The sequence below is a fragment of the Pelobates fuscus genome, chromosome 2 (genome assembly GCF_036172605.1).
Source record: "Pelobates fuscus isolate aPelFus1 chromosome 2, aPelFus1.pri, whole genome shotgun sequence".
NCBI lineage: Eukaryota > Metazoa > Chordata > Amphibia > Anura > Pelobatidae > Pelobates > Pelobates fuscus.
Window position 1 is genome coordinate 98017371 of NC_086318.1, and position 6172 is coordinate 98023542.

Below are 6172 nucleotides of genomic sequence, written 5' to 3' on the forward strand. Positions count from 1 at the left end.
CCCATATTACAAATGTGTGTATATGTGTGTATATATATATATATATATATATATAGTGAGTATCTCTCAGTCAGAGTGTTGCCATGGCAACGCTCTGACGCTGCACTCTGCTAGGGAACTCTGCCAGCAGAGTGCATACAGGAGTCACTGTACCAGGGATTGTAACTCTCCCCCCCCCCCCTCCAAGAGGTAAGAGGCAAAATCATAAAATAAAGCAAAAAACAAAAACTGCTCTTCTCACTTTGTTCAGATCACAGCCCCTATCCTACCCCACGAAGTCATGCACTGCATAAATTATACACACTGCATACACTATACACACAGAAACACACTGCATTTACTATACACACTGCATCTTTTACACACACACACACACACTACATTCCGTACACACGTAATGCATCCTTTATACACACACAAGCTATATCTCTTACACACTCTACATACACTATATTCCCCAAACACACACATTTAAGTGCCTTAAAATGGTGGTGGAATGGGTTTGGGCCCTGTTTGTCGACACGAGTCGGCCCTGTGGGCTGACTCAGATATGGACCCTGTAGGTGTACTTGAGGTTACATTTTGGGAAGTATAGTTTGATACATTTTCATAAATTATAAAGTTCCATAACCTTTCTACAGACAACTGGTTATGTGGTGGAATCTCGGTAAAAATAAATTTAGTAGGCCGAGATTACCACGTGGCATGTGTACGTGCATATGCTGACGTATCGATCAGTTGGTTGCACGAGGCAAGATACGATCAGTAGTGTACGGAGCATGTGCAAGAATACAGGATATAGTATTCCCCTCCTCCATTGTGCTGGAGAGGCCATGCGGTCAAGCAGGAAGTTAATTCTTATTTGTATTGATTGGTCAAGAGAATGTGCGGGTGGAGCTTAATATGGGAGGAGTTATGTGCCTATATAAGGAGCCTGCACTATTGTCCGGGGCTCAGAATTTGCTGTATTTTGGTGACATTAGTCCCTCTGAGTCCCAATCGGTGATCCAATAAAGAATCTCTTCCTTCCTGAAGAAACCTGTGTCCATCTCTGTTGTCCAGGAGATCATCGGCCTCTACGTAAGAAGTGCTGGGGTGTCCCCGTCGATGAGTGTGAACTCAGGTTCAGTAACGAGGAGGTAAGACAACTGCTGTTTTAGACGGCAGACCCACTAGGGGTATACCAATTGTGCGGTAGGCCCAAAAGGGGTTTAAATCTGTGTATGGAATCTGCCCCCTCTGTCGGAGGGAAGGAGCGAAGGCGCACCGCTCAATCGACCGCTCTTTAGTAAGACCGTTTGATTTGGTTTGGAGTCAGGCGGGGTTCTGTGTAAATAGCCCTAGCCGGACACCGGTGTCTTGTCTAGACTAGCGTTCTAGGGTGTATATTGTGTTCGCTAGGTCAGAGGGACCGGGAGACTAAGCGGCGTCTGTGTAAATTCGGTTCGCTAGATCTCAACCTATCTTGGCTAAGTGGGAAGGCGTGTAAATTTGGAACCCACTAGATTTTTGATAGAGTAAATAGACTAAAAGGGTGCTGTTGTAAATTCCGCCCTCTAGTTCGCTATATGTGGTGCTTGGGCAGTGTGGCTAACCAAAACGGATGTAGATAGTTTTAGGTAGTCCATTCAAGGTACTGGCCAATAGTTTAGTTGGGATTGTATATGTGTTAAAGATTGTTAGTAAAGTGCATATCTTGTTAGATAGCGCGAGCTCAGCCGTCTAGCGAGAGTGTTAATAGTGTGTTGCTGTATCATAGTGCACGGTACCATAACCCTGTATATTTACTGACACTGTATATAAGTACTAACCATTGTCGTCTATTGCATGTTTAACACCATAACCACTAATAATTGTATTGTGACCTTAAATTGTGCTTTGACCTATGCTAACCGTACTGTAACCGCTATTTGTAAAAGACGATGTTACTGGGGTGTGTTATAGACGGGTAATTCATATATAGAGAATTATAGCGTGGGTGACTGTATAGTTTCGCCAAAGGGCATAATATTGATTATTTAGTGACTGGTGTAACAGCTGTGTGTGTACGGGAATTCCCTGAGTGTTTATTGTGTTATTGTGTACGTTTCACTTGGTAACCGTACCACGTGGTGCTGTTGCCAGAGGAAACGGGTGTGATTGTTGAATAGAACGCGTGCATAGTATTCGTTGTCAACGACGTTCCATTGATAAGTATGGGCGCGTCAGAGTCAACGATTTTGGATCCCTTAGGTTGTATGGTAAAGAATTTTAAAAAGGGATTTAAAACGTGATTTTGGGGTTAAAATGTCTCCTGTACGTTTGGTCACTTTGTGCACTAGGGAGTGGCCTACTTTGGTTGCAGCATGGCCGCCACGTGGTAGTTTGGATCCAACTCTGGTACAGCGTGTACACGTGGCTGTATCAGGTAGGCCTGAACTTTACGGGCAGTTTCCATATATTGATTGTTGGAGACAGGCCGTAAACGACTCGCCAAAATGGATTCAGATATGCCACGAGGAGCAATGTCGCCTCATGGTGGCCAGGACTTGTTTGTCCACTAGGACTATGGTTAGGCCCATTTTGGACACGCCCCCTGAGTCCGAGATCCCTTTGCCGCCCCCTTACTTCCCTACAGGGAGAAGTGACGCGAGTGCAGGAAGTTCTGCACCCCTTCCCCCATTGCCCCCATCCACTTCCGCTTCCTCCTCCAGTACAGAATCCACCCCCCCTCGTATTAAATCTCCCCTTCCGGAACCAGAACCAACCCCCGTTAGATCTGAATATCCTGATTTGGCGCCACTTCAAACTTCCGGTCAAGCTTCTTCTAGCTCGGCTCGGAGTATACTATTCACCAACTTTTCCCAAAATCAAGCTCCCACCTCCTCATGTTCTATTACCCCCCGACTGGAACCTCTAACCGACGCCCCTCCACATAGCCCTATACTAACCCGACAACTGACCGGTACCCAACAACTTAAACATTACCAGATGCCTCTTCGTCTGAATCCTGGGTCAGCCTATCTCGATGCCGCAGGTCAAATGGCATATGCTGACCCAGTCTTCGTGTATGTCCCGTTCACGACTACCGATCTCTTGAACTGGAAGACCCACAACTCCTCGTACACTGAGAAACCACAAGCTACGACCGATCTGTTCACCTCGATAGTTCAGACACATAACCCGACATGGGCTGATTGCCAGCAGTTATTAATGACATTGTTCAATAATGAGGAAAGAACTAGGATTAACCAAGCGGCCATTAAAGCGCTAGAGGATAAAGCCCGTGCTTTAAATCAAGCCAATCCGGCAGCATGGGCCGCAACACATTACCCTAATACCGATCCCGACTGGAATGTTAATGGCGCAGATATGGTTCAACTTAAAGCCTATAGAGACGCTATAATTGCTGGCATGAAAGCCGGAGGGAAGAAAGCTATTAATATGTCGAAGACAGTTGAGGTGATTCAGAAAAGTGATGAAGCGCCCAGTGTCTTTTATGACCGATTATTGGAGGCATACCGCTTGTATACCCCCTTTAATCCGGAAGACGCTGATAATTCCCGAATGGTAAACTCCGCCTTTGTCAGCCAAGCTTACGGAGATATTAAGTGCAAGCTACAGAAGTTAGAAGGGTTCGCAGGAATGTCTATCACCCAACTGATGGAGGTAGCGAATAAAGTATACATGAACAGGGAAACAGAGTCAAAGAAAGAGGAAGAGCGCAAGATGCGTAGAAAGGCAGATATGCTAGCGGTAGCGATCGCAGGCGTAGATAGACGGGGCCCAGATAGAGGCGATAGTAAGTGGAATGAGGAACCCCTGAGTAGAAATCAGTGCGCATACTGTAGGGAAGAAGGGCATTGGAGAAGTGAGTGTCCGCGAAGAGAACAGTATGAGAGAGACCAACCTAGGGCAGGTTACGGAAACTTTAGAGGCAGAGCGAGAGGTAGAGGAGGCCCCGGAGGGAGCAATGGTAATAGAGGAAGTAATGGGAACAGAGGAAGTGTGAGGGAAGACAGGTACTATCCAGCAGCGCAAAGGTCCCGCGATAGAGAAGGTAGGGACTTTGTAGGATTGGCTGACACGGTTATGGAGGACTATTGATCCCGACCGGGCTCCATCCCCCTTGGTCGAGCGGAGCCTATGGTCGATGTATCAATAGGGGGAAAAAGGAGTGCGTTTATGATCGACACTGGTGCTGAACATTCGGTGGTGACTAACCTAGTTGCTCCTCCATCTGGAAGAACTATTACTGTAATAGGAGCAACTGGAAGAAGTGCTGAAAAACCGGTTCTTAAAAGTCGACTCTGTACATTGGGAGGCCACGTAGTAAAACACCAATTCCTTTACATGCCTGAATGTCCAGTCCAATTGCTGGGACGTGATATGCTATCCAAATTACAAGCGCAGATTACGTTCCTACCAAATGGAACAACATCCTTAAAGTTTAATGGACCTTCAGGTATTATGACATTATCCGTACCAAAGGAAGAAGAGTGGCGACTTTATACAGCGTTGACTAGCCAAAACCCTAGGAGTGATGAATCCTTATTCAACATACCAGGAGTTTGGGCAGAGAACAACCCACCAGGACTGGCCCGCAATATTCCACCTATTAAAATCGAACTAAAACTTGGGGTTTATCCAGTGAGCCTAAGACAATATCACATCCCACAGAAGGCTAAGAAGAACATCCAATCTTATCTGGATAAGTTCATACGGTATGGTATCCTAAAATTCTGTACTTCCCCCTGGAACACCCCATTGCTGCCTGTTCAAAAGCCCGGTACAGATGAGTATCGACCTGTGCAGGACTTGAGAGCAGTCAATGATGCAGTTGTTAGTATACATCCAGTTGTGCCCAATCCATATAACCTGCTTGCTTTAATTCCGGGCGGGGCTACTTACTTTACAGTCTTAGACCTCAAAGATGCCCTCTTTTGCCTCCGAATTGCCGCAGAAAGCCAATGTATCTTCGCTTTCCAATGGGAAAACGCTGTGACGGGCTCAAAACGCCAAATGACCTGGAGAAGACTGCCCCAAGGGTTTAAAAATTCACCTACCCTATTTGGTTCAGCTCTAAGTCAAGATCTACTGGATTTCGAGTCTATCCCAGGAGAGTGTGTATTGTTACAATATGTAGATGACTTGTTGATAGCAGCAGTTACAAAGGAAATATGTCAGCAAGCAATGTACGATCTACTACACATTCTCTGGAAGGCAGGATACAAGGTGTCCAGAAAGAAGGCTCAGTTGTGTTTGCCAACTGTCAAATATCTGGGATTCCATATCTCTGAAGGTCAAAGAATTATGGGGCCAGAGAGAAAAGAAGCTGTGCGCCAAATACCGATACCCAAGAATAGAAGACAAGTGCGAGAATTCTTGGGGGCAGCAGGCTTCTGTAGGATATGGATTCCCAGCTACGCGATACTGGCAAAACCTCTGTATGCAGCTATCAAAGGTACAGAGCACGACCCCTTCTTATGGACTCAAGAACAGCAAACGGCATTTGAAGATGTGAAGAAGGCTTTGATGAGTGCCCCAGCATTAGGTCTACCTGATCACACACGACCATTCTACCTGTATGTACATGAGCAAAGAAGTATGGCTGTGGGAGTATTGACACAGTACTTGGGATCATGGCAAAGACCTGTTGCCTACATGTCTAAGCAACTGGTTGCAGTGGCCAGCGGACTTCCACCTTGTCTAAGAGCCGTAGCTGCAGCCGCCCTGCTGGTAGCTGAAGCCGATAAACTCACTCTGGGTCAAGAACTTTATGTACGAGTCCCACATGCAGTACAGACGTTGTTGGATTACAAAGGAAATCATTGGTTTAGTAACAGCCGTATGACCAAGTATCAAGCAATGTTGTGTGAAAACCCAAGAGTGCATTTAGAGACTGTAAATACCTTAAATCCAGCTACCCTTTTGCCACAACCTACTGAAAGTCAACATGATTGTTTGGAAGTGATGGATGAAGTATTTTCAAGTAGACCAGATCTTTGTGATTTTCCCATCCAGAACCCCGATGTTCAATAGTACACCGACGGCAGTAGTTATGTGAAAGAAGGGATCCGCTATGCAGGATATGCAGTAACAACGATAGACAAGGTGATAGAAGCTCGCCCACTGGCAAAAGGAACATCAGCACAAAAGGCAGAATTGATAGCACTGACACGAGCATTACAAT